The sequence below is a fragment of the Oryctolagus cuniculus genome, chromosome 8 (genome assembly GCF_964237555.1).
Source record: "Oryctolagus cuniculus chromosome 8, mOryCun1.1, whole genome shotgun sequence".
NCBI classification, from domain to species: Eukaryota; Metazoa; Chordata; class Mammalia; order Lagomorpha; family Leporidae; genus Oryctolagus; species Oryctolagus cuniculus.
The window spans coordinates 85,511,078-85,527,758 of record NC_091439.1 but is presented as its reverse complement, the minus strand read 5'-3'; the positions used below and the strand labels follow the sequence as shown (position 1 = coordinate 85,527,758).

The 16,681-nt window shown below is 40.3% G+C and overlaps 1 protein-coding gene across 3 annotated transcripts in view; it reads left to right on the top strand.

Annotated features, from left to right (window-relative positions):
* The window catches only part of CFAP299 (cilia and flagella associated protein 299), a 730,672-nt gene that overhangs the window by 23,903 nt on the left and 690,088 nt on the right, over positions 1-16,681 (top strand). The window contains exon 2 of one of the 3 annotated variants that reach the window (XM_070047979.1): positions 577-651. The exons of the other annotated variants lie outside the window; for them this stretch is intronic. The gene's annotated coding sequence lies outside the window, so the exon portion shown is untranslated. The remainder of the gene's footprint in view (positions 1-576; positions 652-16,681) is intronic. 3 annotated transcript variants of the gene reach the window in all.

The window sequence follows — 16,681 nt, the reverse complement described above, 5'->3', positions numbered from 1 at the left end:
TTCTACTATTGATGTGTTGTAGTATTCCTTTGAGGGACTCATATTATCTTCCTTATTTTTTGTTTAAGTTTCTTCCTTTGTTTTTTAAGCATTTTTGTAGTTTTTTTTAATTGTTGGGTGGCTTTTATCTTTGTCTTGTGTCTTTGTGGCTTAGTGGGACTGCTATACTTTCAGTAAATACCAAGAGGTGTGTGCTGGGTGTGACCTGGGTGCTTTGTTCAGTATTTGGGGGTGGAGCAAGTATCCAACTTAAGGCCGCCATGGGGCTTTGTAGCTCTCCTCTGGTTATCTGGATGGAGGAGGGTGGTCACCTCTGTTGGTGTGACCTGCCCTTCTCACAGCTGTGGGATATCCCACAGCTGTGTTAGTCTCTGGTGTATTCAGCACTCATTTGCACTGCTTAATGAACTGCAGCTTTGGTCTGTGGAGTCTTTCCTGTTAGCATGGTTCCCTCTGTTTTGAGCTGCTATAGGTAACTGATGAGTCTAGGGGTGTGGGTAAGCACTCTGTGGTTGCCCAGAAGCTAGCCATACTTTGTCTCAGACTCAGTTCCCAGAGTGGGTTTTTTTTTTTTAGGTTTGTGGGTCGTGGTCCAGTGTGTAGAGCTGCCGCCCACTGGAGCCTAACTCACTTCTCAATGGTGGTAAGCAGGTATGAAATTCCCATAGACAGGGCTTCCCTTTGCCCTACAGCTTCTGTGGAGGGGGAAGGAATTCTGAACTGTTGTGGTCCTGGATGTTTGGTTGGGGGTGGGGTAAACCTCACTATTTCTGGGGAGTACATGGAAAGTAGGGGCAACAGCCACCTGCCTGCATCTCCACCTCAAAAAAAAAAAAAAAAAGAGACATAATGACTTCTGGCATACAGAAGGCATACAGAGGCAAACAACAAATTACTGATGATTCTTTTTATTTCAGTGGTATCTGTTGTTACACTTTCCTTTTCATCTTTGATTTTGTTGATTTGGGTCTTCTTTGGGTCTTCTCCCTCTTCTTCTTAGTTTTTTTTTTTTTTTTTGGTTAGTTGGGCCAAAGGTGTGTCAATTTTGTTTATTTTTTCAAAAAACTAGTTCTCATTTCACTGATCTTTTGTATTTTTTTGCTTCAGTTTTGTTTATTTCTTCTCTAATTTTAATTATTTCTTTCTTCCTACTAATTTGGGGTTTGGTTTGTTGTTTTTCTAGGTCTTTGAGATGCATTGACAGCTCATTTATTTTGTGACTTTCCAGTTTCTTTATGTAGGCACTAATTGCTTTAAACTTCCCTCTTAGCTGCTTTTGCTGTATCCCATAAGTTTTGATATGAGGTGTTGTCATCTTCATTCATTTCCAGAAAATTTTGATTTCTCTTTTGATTTATTTTATTATTCAGTGTTCATTTAGGAGCATGTTGTTCAGTCTCCATGTGTTTGCATATGTTCTAGAAATTCTTGAGTTGTTGGTTTGGAGCTTCAATCCATTGTGTTCAGAGAACGTGCATGGTATGATATTGATTTTTTTTTTTGAATTTGCTGAGACTTGCTTTATGGCCTCTCATATGGTCTATCCTAGATAAAGTTCCATGTACTGCTGAGAAGAATGTGCATTATGCCACCATGGGGTGAAATGTTCTGTAGATTTAAGTGAGGTCCATTTGGTCCATAGTATTGGTTAGCTCTGTTGTTTCTTTGTTGATTTTCTGTCTGGTTGATCTATCCATGGGTGAAAGTGGGGTGCTGGAATTCCACATTACTATTGTATTGGCGTCTATGTCTTCCTTTAGATCTGTTAACAGTTATTTTAAATAGCCAGGCTCCCTGTAATTGGGTACACGTACATTTATTATAGTCATGTCTTCCTGTCGTATTGATACCTTAGTCATTATATAGTACCCTTGTTTGTCTCTCTTAAGTTTTTTGTTAAAGTCTATTTTGTCTGATATTAGGATGGCTACATATGCCCTTTTTCCCCATTAGCATAGAATATCTTTTTCCATCTTTTCACTTTCAGTCTACGTGTATCTTTGTTGGTGAGGTGTATTCCCTTGTAGGCAGCAAAGAGATGGGTCTTATTTTTTAATCCATTTAGCCATTCTCTGTCTTTTAATTGAAGAGTTGAGGCTATTTATATTCAAGGTAACTATTGATAAGTAACTACTTGGCCCTTCCTTTTTTCCATGAATGTTTGTATCGTTTACTTTGGATTTCTTTTGTACTTTTACTGGGGGATTTTCTAAGTTCATATTCTTTCATGATATTGGCTTTCATACTCTGTTTATGTGTGTAGCACTTCCTTCAGCATCTTTTCTAAGGATGGGCAAATGGTGACAAATTCTTTCAATTTCTGTTTGTTATGGAAAGTCTTTATTTCTCCTTCATTCATAAATGAGAGCTTTTCAGGGTACAGTATTCTTTTTTTTTTTTTGACAGGCAGAGTGGACAGTGAGAGAGAGAGACAGAGAGAAATATCTTCCTTTGCCGTTGGTTCACCCTCCAATGGCCGCTGTGGTTCGTGTGCTGCGGCTGGCGCACTGTGCTGATCCGATGGCAGGAGCCAGGTACTTATCCTGGTCTCCCATGGGGTGCAGGGCCCAAGGACCTGGGCCATCCTCCACTGCACTCCCGGGCCACAGCAGAGAGCTGGCCTGGAAGAGGGGCAACTGGGACAGAATCCGGCGCCCCGACTGGGACTAGAACCCAGTGTGCCGGCGCCGCAAGGTGGAGGATTAGCCTAGTGAGCTGCGGCGCCGGCCCAGGGTACAGTATTCTGATAACAGTTTTTTTTTCCCCTTTAGATTTGAACTATAGGAGGCCAGCACCATGGCTCACTTGGTTAATCCTCTGCCTGCAGCTCCAGCATCCCATATGAGCATCTGGTTCTAGTCCCGGTTGCTCCTCTTCTGGTCCAGCTCTCTCCTATGGCCTGGGAGGGCAGTGGAGGATGGCCCAAGTGTTTGGGCTCCTGCATCAGCATCGGAGACCAGGAGGAAGTACCTGGCTCCTGGCTTCGGATCTGCACAGCATGAGCTGTAGCGGCCATTTGTGGGAGTGAACCAACGGAAGGAAGACATTTCTCTCTGTCTCTCTCTCTTTCACTGTATATAACTCTACCTGTCAAATAAAAAAAATTGAACTATATCTTCTAACCAGTAGGGTTTCTGATGAGAAGTCAACTGTGAGTCTAATTTGAGATTCTCTGAAAGTTACCTGGTGTTTCATGCAAATTTTAGAATCTTTATGTTTTACTAAGGAAAGTTTAACTACAGTGTGTCGTGGTGAAGATGTTTCCTGGTCATATATGTTAGGAGTTCTATGTGCTTCCTGTACTTGCACATTCCTTTCTTTCTCCAAATTAGAGAAGTTTTCTGTAATGATTTAATTTACTAGGCCTTCTGGTACATTCTCTCTTTCCACACCTTCAGGCATTCCTAAGACCAATATGTTGGGTTGTTTGACAGTATCACATATATCTAGAACACTGTTTTTAAGTTTTCTAATTTCTTCTTTTTTTGGTCTGATTGAAATTTCCAGATATTTGGCTTTTTTATTAACTTTCTTTTGACTTTTATTTAATGAATATAAATTTCCAAAGTACAGCTTATGGATTACAATGGCTTCCCCACCCCATAACTTCCCTCCCAACCGCAACCCTCCCCTCTCCTTCTCCCGCCCCCCTTCCATTCACATCAAGATTCATTTTCAATTCTCTTTATATACTGAAGATCAGTTTAGCATATATTAAGTAAAGATTTCAACAGTTTGCACCCACATAGAAATACAAAGTGAAAAATACTGTTTGAGTACTAGTTACAGCATTAAATCACAGTGTATATCACAATAAGGACAGAGAGCCTACATGAGGAGTAAGGGCACAGTGACTCCTGTTGTTGACTTAACAAATTGACACTCTTGTTTATGGTGTCAGTAATCTACCTAGGCTCTTGTCATGAGTTGCCAAGGCTATGGAAGCCTTTTGAGTTCACCAACTCTGATCATATTTAGACAAGGCCATGGTCAAAGTGGAAGTTCTCTCCTCCCTTCAGAGAAAGGTACCTCCTTCTTTGATGACCTGTTCTTTCCACTGGGATCTCACTCGCAGAGATCTTTCATTTAGGTTTTGTTTTTTTTTTTTTTTTTTTTTTTTTTTTTTTTTTTTGCCAGAGTGTCTTGGCTTTCCATGCCTGAAATACTCTCATGGGCTTTTCAGCCAGATCCGCATGCCTTAAGGGCTGATTCTGAGGCCAGAGTGCTGCTTAGGACATCTGCCATTCTATGGGTCTGCTGTGTATCTCGCTTCCCATGTTGGATCATTCTCTCCCTTTTTTATTCTATCAGCTAGTATTTGCAGACTAGTCTTGTCTATGTGCTCCCTTTGGCTCTTAGTCCTTTCATTATGATCAATTGTGAACAGAAATTGATCAGCAGGACTAGTGAGATGGCATTGGTACATGCCACCTTGATGGGATTGAATTGGAATCCCCTGGTATGTTTCTAACTCTACCGTTTGAGTTAAGTCAGCTTGAGCATGTCCTGAATTGCACATCTCTTCCCTCTCTTATTCCCACTCTTATATTTAACAACAATCACTTTTCAGTTAAGTTTCAACACTTGAGAATAACTGTGTATTGATTACAGTATTCAACCAAAAGTATTACGTAGAACAAACAAAAAAATACTAAGAGGAATAACGTATTATGTTGTTCATCAACAGTCAGGGCAAGGGCTGATCAAATCACCATTTCTCATAGTGTTCATTTCACTTTAACAGGTTTCTTTTTGGTGCTCAGTTAGTTGTCACCAATCAGGGAGAACATATGGTATTTGTCCCTTTGGGACTGGCTTATTTCACTCAGCATAATGTTTTCCAAATTCCTAACAGGGATCACTTTTCAGTTAAAATTTAAACACCTAAGAATAATTGTGTGTTAATTACAGAGTTCAACCAATAGTACTAGAACAAAAAAAATACTAAAATGGATAAAGTATTACATTGTACATCAACAGTCAGGACAAGAGCTGATCAAGTCACTGTTTCTCATATTGTCCATTTCACTTCAACAAGTTTCCCCTTTGGTGCTCAGTTAGTTGTCACCGATCAGGGAGAACGTATGATAATTGTCCCTTTGGGACTGGCTTAATTCATTCAGCATGATGCTCTCCAAATTCCTCCATTTTGTTGCAAATGACCGGGTTTCATTTTTTTTGACTGCCGTATAGTATTCTATAGAGTACATGTCCCATACTTTCTTTATCCAGTCTATTGTTGATGGGCATTTGGGTTGGTTCCAGGTCTTAGCTATTGTGAATTGAGCTGCAATAAACATTAAGGTGCAGACAGCTTGTTTGTTTGCCAATTTAATTTCCTTTGGGTAAATTCCAAGGAGTGGGATGGCTGAATTGAATGGTTGGGTTTATTCAGGTTTCTGAGGAATCTCCAGACTGACTTCCATAGTGGCTTAACCAGTTTGCATTCCCACCAACAGTGGGTTTGTGTCCCTTTTTCCCCACATCCTCTCCAGCATCTGTTGTTGGTAGATTTCTGAATGTGAGCCATTCTAACTGGAGTGAGGTGAAACCTCATTGTGGTTTTGATTTGCATTTCCCTGATTGCTAGTGATCTTGAACATTTTTTCATGTGCCTGTTGGCCATTTGGATTTCCTCTTTTGAAAAATGTCTATTGAGGTCCTTGACCCACCTCTTAAGTGGGTTGTTTGTTTTGATGTTGTGGAGTTTCTTGATTTCTTTGTAGATTCTGGTTATCAACCCTTTATCAGTTGCATAGTTTGCAAATATTTTTTCCCATTCAGTCGGTTGCCTCTTCACTTTCCTGACTGTTTCTTTTGAAGTACAGAAACTTCTCAATTTGTTGTTAATTTTGGTTTTGAAAGCCTGTGCTTCTGGGGTATTTTCCAAGAAGTCTTTGCTGGTAACTATATCTTGAAGGGTTTTTCCAATTCTCTCTAATAATTTCATGGTGTCGGGTCGTAGATTTAAGTCTTTAATCCATGTTGAGTGAATTTTTGTGTAAGGTGAAAGGTAGGGGTCTTGCTTCATGATTCTGCACGTGGAAATCCAGTTTTCCCAGCACCATTTATTGAATAGACTGTCCTTGCTCCAGGGATTGGTTTTGTATCCTTGACCAAATATGAGTTGGCTGTAGATGTTTGGGTTGGTTTCTGGTGTTTCAATTCTGTTCCATTGGTCTATCCATCTGTTTCTGTACCAGTACCATGCTGTTTTGACTACAACTGCCCTGTAGTATGTCCTGAAATCTGGTATTGTGATGCCTCTGGCTTCGTTTTTGTTGTACAATATTGCTTTAGCTATTAGAGGTCTCCTGTGTCTCCATATGAATTTCAGCATAATTTTTTCCAGATCTGAGAAGAAGGTCTTCGGTATCTTGATTGGTATCGCATTGAATCTGTAACTTGCTTTTGGGATAATGGACATTTTGATGATGTTGATTCTTCTAATACATGAGCATGGAAGATTTTTCCATTTTTTGGTATCCTCTTCTATTTCTTTCTTTAAGGTTTTGTAGTTTTTATCGTAGAGATCTCTAACGTCATTGGTTAAATTTATTCCAAGCTATTTGATTGTTTTTGTAGCTATTGTGAATGGGATTGATCTTAGCAGTTCTTTCTCAGCCATGGCATTGCTTGTGTATACAAAGGCTGTTGATTTTTGTGCATTGATTTTATATCCTGCCACTTTGCCAAACTCCTCTATGAGTTCCAATAGTCTCTTAGTAGAGTTCTTTGGATCCTCTAAGTAAAGAATCACATCATCTGCAAAGAGGGATAGTTTGAGTTCTTCCTTCTCAATTTGTATTCCTTTAATTTCTTTTCCTTGACTAAAAGCTCTGGCTAAGACTTCCACAACTATGTTAAATAGCAGTGGTGAGAGTGGGCATCCCTGTCTGGTACCAGATCTCAGTGGAAATGCTTCCAACTTTTCCCCATTCAATATGATGTTGGCTGTGGGTTTTTCATAAATTGCTTTGATTATATTGAGGAATGTTCCTTCCAAACCCAGTTTGCTTAGAGTTTTCATCATGAAAGGGTGTTGAATGTTATCGAATGCTTTCTCTGCATCTATTGAGATAATCATATGGTTTTTCTTCTGCAGTCTGTTAATGTGGTGAATCACATTGATTGATTTGCGAATGTTGAACCATCCCTGCATACTAGAGATAAATCCCACTTGGTATTAATGGATGATCTTTCTGATGTGTTGTTGCATTCTATCGGCCAGAATTTTATTGAGTATTTTTGTGTCTATGTTCATCAGGGATATTGGTCTGTAATTCTCTTTCAATGCTGCATCATTTTTCTTGCTTAGGAATTAAGGTGATGCTGGCTTCATAGGAAGAATTTGGGAGGATTCCATCTTTTTCGATTGTTCTGAATAGTTTGAGAAGAAATGGGATCAGTTCTTCTTTAAATGTCTGGTAGAATTCAGCAGTGAATCCATCTGGTCCTGGGCTTTTCTTTGTTGGGAGGGCCTTTATTACTGTTTCAATTTCTGTCTCAGTTATGGGTCTATTTAGGTTTTCTATGTCTTCCTGGTTCAATTTAGGTAGCTTGCATGTGTCCAGGAATCTATCCATTTCAGATAGGTTTCCCTGTTTGCTGGCATACAAGTCCTTGTGGTAATTTCTGATGATTCTTTTTATTTCTGTGGTGTCTGTTGTTACGTTTCCTTTTTCATCTCTGATTTTATTGATTTGGGTCTTTTCTCTTCTTTTTTTAGTTAGTTGGGCCAATGGGGTGTCAATTTTGTTTATTTTTTCAAAAAACCAGCTCCTCGTTTGGCTGATTTTTTGTAATTTTTTTTGGATTCAATCCTATTGATTTCTTCTCTGATTTTGATTATTTCTCTTCTCCTACTAGATTTGGGTCTGGTTTGCTGCAGATTTTCTAGATCCTTGAGATGCAGTGAAAACTCATCTATTTGGTGCCTTTCCAATTTCTTGATGTAGGCACCTATTGATATAAACTTTCCTCTTAACACTGCTTTTGCTGCATCCCATAAGTTTTGGTATGTTGTGCTGTTATCCTCATTTACTTCCAGAAAATTTTTGATTTCTCTTTTGATTTCTTCTATGACCCAGTGTTCATTCAGGAGCATGTTGTTCAATCTCCATGTGTTTGCATATGCTCTAGGGATTCCTGAGTTGCTAATTTCCAACTTCTTTCCTTTATGGTCTGAGAAGCTGCATGGTATGATTCTAATTCTTTTGAATTTGCTGAGACTTGCTTTATGGGCTAGTATGTGGTCAATCCTAGAGAAGGTTCCATGTACTGCTGAGAAGAATGTAAATGCTTTCTGTGTAGGATGAAAAGTTCTGTAGATATCTGTTAGATCCATTTGGGCTATAGTGTCATTTATCTTCTGTCTCCTTGTTCAATCTTCTGTCCTATTGATCTGTCTATTTCTGAGAGTGGGGTATTGAAGTCCCCCAGTACTATTGTATTGGGGTCTAAGTCTCCCTTTAAGTCCCTTAACAAATCTTTTAAATAGACTGGTGCCCTGTAATTAGGTGCATATACATTGATAATCGTTGTATCTTCCTGTTGAATTGATCCCTTAATCATTATATAGTGCCCCTCTTTGTCTCTCTTAACAGTTTTTGTGGTGAAGTTTATGTTGTCTGATATTAAGATGGTTACACCCGCTCTTTTTTCATTTCTGTTGGCATGGTATATCTTTTTCCAGCCTTTCACTTTCAGTCTGTATGGATCTTTATTGAAAAGATGTGTTTCTTGTAAGCAGCAAATAGATGGGTTTTGTTCCTTTACCCAATCAGCCAATCGGTGTCTTTTAACTGGACAGTTCAGTCCATTAACATTCAATGTGACTATTGGTAAGTAGTGACTTTGCCCTGCCATTTGCCAAAGATATTTTCTGATATGTTTCGAACTTCCTGTGATCTTTTGGTGTGAGATTTCCTTCATTTACCTTCTTTCATATTGATGACCGTGTTTCTATGTTTCTGTGTGTAACACATCTTTAAGCATCTTTTGCAGGGCTGTACGAGTGGCAACAAATTCTTTCAATTTCTGTTTGTTGTGAAAGGTCTTTATTTCAACTTCATTCACAAATGAGAGCTTAGCAGGATATAATATTCTGGGCTGGCAGTTTTTCTCTCTTAGTACCTGGGCTATATCTTGCCATTCCCTCCTAGCTTGTAGGGTTTCTGATGAGAAGTCAGCTGTGAGTCTGATTGGAGATCCTCTGAGAGTAATCTGACGTTTCTCTCTTGCACATTTTAGGATCTTTTCTTTATGTTTCACTGTTGTGAGTTTAATTACAACGTGTCGTGGTGAGGATCTCTTTTGGTCGTGTTTATTAGGGGTTCTGTGAGCTTCCTGTACTAGGATGTCTCTGTCCTTCTCCAAACCCGGAAAGTTCTCTGCTAGTATCTCACTAAAAAGGCCTTCTAATCCTTTCTCCCTCTCCATGCCTTCAGGAACTCCTAGAACTCGAATGTTGTGTTTTTAATAGTATCCTGAAGATTCCCGACAATATTTTTTAGATTTCTAATTTCCTCTTCTTTTCTTTGGTTTGATTGTATATTTTCCTGTGCTCTGTCTTCTAACTCTGATATTCTCTCTTCTGCTTCGCACATTCTGTTTTTAAGGCTCTTTAATGTTTTTGTCATTTGATCTATTGAATTCTTCATTTCATTATGATTTCTTGTCACTATCACAGTTTCATTTTCTACTAGTTGTTTCATTGCATTTTGATTCCTCCTTAATATTTCATTTTCATGAGAGAGATTTTCTATCTTGTCCATTAAGGATTTCTGTAGTTCGAGAATTTGTTTTTGAGAACTTCTTAACGTTCTTATCAATTTTTTGAGATCTGCTTCTTGCATTTCTTCTATCTCATCTCTTCATAATCTTGAATTGGGGTATCTACTTCATTTGGGGGCGTCATAATGTCTTCCTTGTTCTTGTTTCCTCGGCTTTTGCGTTTGTTTGGCATATTGGAGATATTTTTTTTTCTCGTTATACTGTGACTCTAGATTAAGAGGACTGTCTGCTTTTGATGGATCCTTAGAGGCTGTGATGGGTGTGGCCAGAGAGCTCTGGTTCTACAGGGTTAAGGGTGTGCCAAAGGTGATTCACCCTGATTGTTCTCTTGCTCGCTTTCGCTCTCTCTCTCTCTCTCTCTCTCTCTTTTTTTTTTTTTTGACTCAGTTGGGAAGTAATTCCACACAGCTGAGTGGAATTGAGAGCAGTTGATGTATGAAATCTGGCCCCTGTGGGTATTCGTTTGCTTACCAGAGTCAGGTTTTTCTGCTTGGCTAATGAGGGACACCCGCTTTACATATGAAATATGGCGCACACCGCTTTACTTACATAAAATGTGCCTGCCCTTTGTCTTGCTCGGCTTTGTAAGGTGATTGGAGAGAGAGGCTAAATGTCCGTGCCGGTTCCCCTTATTTATTCGAATTTTTTCTCTCCTCCAGCCAGCCTGGTGAACTTTCCCCAATGGGGTTTCAGGTTTCGTTCTCTGCAGGCTCTTTCTGCCTTTCCCTGCGAATGTCTCGAGTTACTGAGAGGTTTTTGTCTCACCTCCCCTTCCAGTGCTGGCACGCAGACTCTGTAGCTCCAGTGGGTCCGGCGGCTCCCGCGGCTCGGCTTCCACGTGGTGGGCGACCTTGGTCTCCCCATAGGTCCTCCGAGTCACAGCCACTAGATCCGGAAGAGTTTCCTCTGCAATTTTTCCCTGATCCTTTTCCTGAGGCTACCGTAACTCCACTTTTATTAAACTAAATTTTCCCGGACTATGGGTGCGCGCCCTCACTATTCTGCCATCTTGGCTCCGCCCCATCAGATATTTGGCTTCTATCTCAAATATTCAACTCTGTTGCTAAGGCTTTCCACTGCACTTTTGAATTTGATTTGTTGAATTCTTCATTTCTAGTATTTCATTTTGATTTCTTTTTAAAATCTCAATTTCATGGGAAAATTTTCATTCTTATCATATATGGTTTTCTTTAGTTTGTGGATTTGCTTGATTGTTTTTGAGTAATACTGTGATTAGTTTTTGAATTGCATTCCCAGCATATCCTCAATCTCTTCATCTTCACATTCTACTATTGAAATGTTGTGTTCCTTTGGGAGGTCATAGTGTCTTCCTTATTCTTATTTCTTTAATTTCTGCCTTTATTTTTTAGGCATTTATAGAATGCTTTTCTTTCCTGTCATGGATTTTATCTTTGAGCTTTGCCTTTGTTGTTTAGTGGAATGTCTATACTTTCAGTAAATACCAAGGGGTATGAGGTGGATTGGCCAGGGATCTCTGGTCAGTGCTCCATGTTGGGGCAGGTATCCAGGGTAACACCCAAGTTGGGTGTGGTAGCTCTCCTCTGTTTAACTGGATGGAGAGGAGTGGTAAGACCACCCCTACTTTTCTGAGCTGAGCAATGCCCAGGTGTTAGCCCCCAGTGTTTTCAACACTTATCCACACCCTATGAACCACATATATGATCTGTGCAGTCATTCCTGTCAACACAGTTCCCTCTGCTATGAGCTGCTCTAGGCAACCAAGGAGCTCTGGGAGTATGCAGCAACCCTCTGTGATTGCCCTGAACCCAGCTACTCCCTTCCTGCTCTCACAACCACAGTGTTTTCTGTATCAGCTTCCAGAGCTCTCAGGGTCAAGGAGTACAAGTGGGCCACTATGCTCTGCTAGGCTGTCCTGTCCGCAAGGAGACTGAGATGTTCCCAGAGCCACTGTTCATGTGTGTTCTAGCCCGCTGGATAGATTCTAGTCCTCCAAATCAGATTCAATGTCAGTGGGGAACATGGGTTTTTCTCTCTGGTAAGGTCTCTGGATCACAGGTGTGCAAAATACCCATCAGCTGCAGCCCCACTCATTTCATAGTTGTGCTTGGCATGTAGGAGAGTCCCACAGGTGACACTTCCCTTCTGTAGGGGTGGCTCCTTTCCCCTCCCATTGCCAGGTGGTACAGCTGGTACTGTTGAGACTGTCAGTTCATCTTGAACGGCCATGGTTGCCCCTACCGACTTTGTAGAGGGTGACCCCAGTACTTGTTCAATGTGGGCACCCCAGCTGGAGCAGCCGCTACCTGCTTGTATCTAAAAATGGTGTCAGCCCTCCCACCTCTGGCTGCAAGTTACTGTTGTAGCAGGGAGACTGGGAGAGCAGAGAGACGTGGTGCTTCTGCTCCCAACTCCCCAGATTAACAGTCACTCCATTGTCCTGAATGATCTGGACCAGACTCAAAAATGCAGTTCACTAAGCTCTCCCTCCTATTGTATCAACAACAGCATGGGCCCATGCTGGCCTATCTCATCTGGTTTGCCAGGGTTGGCACTTTCTTCCCTGGATCCAAGCTGCTGGCTTTTATTTTTGTCTCGTTGCATCTTGCTCATGTCTACAGTCTACACACAGGTATGGACCATTTCTACTGATTTTGCAGGATCTCCTACTGCAGTTTCCTCTGCAGCTTTACCCTGAGAGCGGACTTTCTCCACTTTTTAAAAAATTTTAATTTCGCCCCTCCTGAATGATACTCCCTGTTGCTATGTTGGGACCTCTCGGTTACTGCCTTCTTTTCCTGTTGATCCTTGCCCCAAGTACTCAGACAGTAGCCCAACTCTAACTTTAATGGAATCATTATTGTGTTCATATGGAATAGTTTTCCCATTTTGCCTCATGACTTCTAGACCAGAGGATCCAAAAATTGTGAAGAGAACAAGTAACATTTCGGTATTGGGATCACCAGGGGCAATAGCTAGAAGGGACATTGTGATTTCCATCCTTGATTCCTACATCTGTGAATCCTGGCTATGGAGGAAATAACCCCAAATATCACTTGTTGATTTAGAATATATTGACATTCTGCAAGACAATACAGTTACAAGGTATTGCTATACAGCTAGCATTGTAACTGGGTTTTCAAAAGGTCATCCCACTGTTACATGAGGTCAGATGACTCAGGATGAAGGGGAAGAATGATAAAATCAATGGGTTTCACCACAATTCGCTTTTGAGTTCCAAAATCAAGAGAAATGCTGTGTGGAATAACATGATGGTGACTCTGGCCCAAAGGTGGTGATTTCAGCAACATTGTGGACAGAAAATGCAAATGTATCCAGAGTAAGCATTTCTATTCCAGTGAGAATAAAGTTCTATCCTTTCATGATGGTAGTGGTCACATGTAAATAACCTGCGACCAAGTGGCCAGCTAATCCTAAACTTTGAGCTCATTATTTTTCTTCCTAAGGCCTCTAGCATACTTCAAAGCAAACAGACCTTTTATGGTTATTTCCACTAAAATATCCCATTATGTTTGTCATAGGATGAATTTTTGTCTTTCAAAAATTCATGTTGATGTCCTGGCTTTCAAGGCCTCTTGAGTGTGGTTGTATTTGGAGAAAGGACCTTTAAGGAGGTAATTAAGGTAAAATGAGGTTATAGGAATAGGTCGTAATCCAATGCAGCTAGTGTCCTTATAAGATAAGGAAATTAGGGCATAGCCTGAGGTGCAACCATGTGAGTACACAGTGAGAATGTGATCATCCACAAGCCAAGAAGAGAGACTTCAGAAGGAACCAGACCTGCTGACACCTCTGTTTTGGACATTTAGAACTGTGAGAAAATAAATGTGATTTAAGCCATGCAGTTTTGTGTTATACAAGCTCAAGCAAACTGATACAGCTTCAAACAAATGTTTACCTGAATACTTTTCACTGACGTTATGTAAAAGTGTGTGAAGGATTAGAATCAACAATGCTATGGATTTCAATTTTTTTGTATCAAAATAAACCTATATTTTAATTCTACTTTTCTACAAACTTTGTAAAGGCTCCCATACTTCTAAATAACTCATGGTCAAAGAAGAAATTATAAGGAAAATTAGGAAATGTTTTTCCCTCAAATGAAAGTAAAGTAAAAATTTATTGGGTACACCTAAAAATCTGTAGAAAGGACTTCATAGATTTAAAAGCTTAAATTGCCCGAGAAGAAAGGACTAAAAACTAATGACCTTAGTTCCATCTTTTTTTTTTTTTGGTAAGATTTATTTATGACTTGAGAAGCAGAGTTACAGACAGAGGGAGTGACAGAGAGAAAGGTATTCCATCTGTTGGTTCAGTACCCAAATGGCCACAATGGCTGGAACTGGACCAATCCAAAACCAGGAACCAGGAGCATCTTCCAGGTCTCCCAAATGGGTGTAGTGGCCCTAGCACTTGGACCATCTTTTATTGCTTTCAGCAGGGAGCTGGATTGGAAGTGGAGCAACCAGGACTTGAACTGGCACCTATATGGGATGCCTATGCAGCAGATGGGTGCTTAACCTACTATACCACAGTGTCAGCCCTCTTATCTATCTTAAGAAACCAGAAAAAAGGACAAAGTAAATCCAAGTAAGTAGATGGAAGGAAATAACAAAGGACAGAAATAAATGAAATAGAAAATGATAAATGTCAATGGTATAAAAGTTATTTTATTGAATATCAATAAATTAGCAAATATCTAAGTAGGCTGATTATAATCACCCCAAACACTCACCTTTTCCAAAGTCATACTTCTTTCTTGGTGTAGTTCTTAACCAGTTGTTGTTCATTGATGAGATTATTAAGATCAAGCTACCTTCTATCAACATTGGAAAACTCTGAAGGGCCATATCAACCTCTAAGCTTCTGAAGTCTTTTGTTGTGAATTGTATAACTACCCAGTCATGCTTCCTTTACTTCTCCAGAGGTTCAAATTCTGAGAGCACTGTCCAATAAACTTTCTGCACGTAAATCTACATTCTAAAGTCTATGGCAGAATCTCCCTTTTTCCCCAAACCCTGCCACAATAGTATTATTCAAAATGTCATGATGTTTTCATTTTAGGCAATCTGATATTATAAAATTATCCAGATTACCAAAATCAATAAAAGATGTTACTTGAATATGTCTTATTTCCTAACACTCAATGCTGACATTCTTATTTTGCATCAGGTGGCTGCCCTTGGCAGCAGGTAGTTCAAAGCATGTGAGGCTTGAAATTTATGGGAACAAAAAAATTATGGTGGGACATTTTTCAATTGTTCTGAATAATTTGACAAGAAGTGGAGTTAGTTATTCTCTAAATGTCTGGTAGAATTCAGCAGTGAATCCATCCAGTCCTGGGCTTTTCTTTGTTGGGAGGGTCTTTATTACTGATTCAATTTCTGACTCGGTTATGAGTCTGTTTAGGTTTTCTATGTCTTTATGGTTCAATTTAGGTAGGTTGCATGTGTCCAGGAATCTATCCATTTCTTTCTTTCTTTTGTTTTGACAGGAAGAGTTAGAGAGAGACAGAGAGAAAGGTCTTCCTTCCGTTGGTTCACCCCCAAAATGGCCACTACGGCCAGCGCGCTGCACAGATCAAGCTGGGAGCCAGGTGCTTCCTCCTGGTCTCCCATGCGGGTGCAGGACCCAAGCACTTGGGCCATCCTCCACTGCTTTCCCGGGCCACAGCAGAGAGCTGGGCTGGAAGAGGGGCAACCGGGATAGAATCCGGCGCCCCAGCCAGGACTAGAACCTGGAGTGCTGGCACCGCAGGCGGAGGATTAGCCAAGTGAGCCACGGTGCCAGCCGAATCTATCCATTTCTGATCAGCCCTTGTCCTGACTGTCGAGGAACAACTTACTATTTTATTTCTTTTAGTATTTTTATTCTACTTAATAACATTGGTTGAACTCTTTAATTAGCACACACTTATTCGTAGTCATTTAAATTTAACTGAAAAGTGATCTCTGTTAAACATAAGAATGGGAATAAGAGAGGGAAGAGATGTACAGTTCAGTACATGCTCACTTGGACTTACCCCTAATGGTAGAGCTAGAAATGTGCCAGGGGATTCCAATTCAATTCCATCAAGTTGGCATGTACCAATGCCATCTCACTAGTCCAAGTTATAAGTTTAAGTTCATAATTGATCAAAAAGGTAGGATTAAGTGTCAAAGGGATTACATAAATAAGACCAGTGTCTGCAAATAATAATTGATAGAATTAAAAAGAAGAGAATGATCCTACATGGGAAGCAGGATACACAGCCGACTCATAGAATGGCAAAATCTCTAAACAGCAATCTGGCCTCAGAATCAGTCCTTAAGGCATTCGGATCTCTCTAAAAAGCCCATGAGAGTATTTCAGGCATGAAAAGCCAAGACACTGTGGCAAAAAAAAGACCTAAATGAAAGATCTCTGCGAGTGAGATCCTAGTGGAAAGAACGGGCCTTCAAAGAAGGAGGTACCTTTCTCTGAAGGGAGGAGAGAACTTCCACTTTGACTATGTCCTTGTCAAATAAGATCAGAGTCGGTGAACTCAAGAGGCTTCCATAGCCTTGGCAACTCATGACAAAAGCCTAGGGAGATTACTGACACCATAAATAAGAGTGTCAATTGTTAAATCAACAACAGGAGTCACTGTGTACCTGCTACCCATGTAGGACCTCTGTCCTTAATGTGCTGTACTATGCGAATTAACATTAAAACTACTACCCAAACAGTACTCTATACTTTGTGTGTCTTTGTGGGTGCAGTCTGTTGAAATATTTTCTTAGTGTATACTAAGTTGATCTTTTGTATATAAAGATACTTGAAAATGAATTGTGATGAAAAAATGGGATGGGAGAGGGAGTGGGAGATGGAATGGTTGCAGGTGGGAGGGAGGTTATGGGGGGGGAAG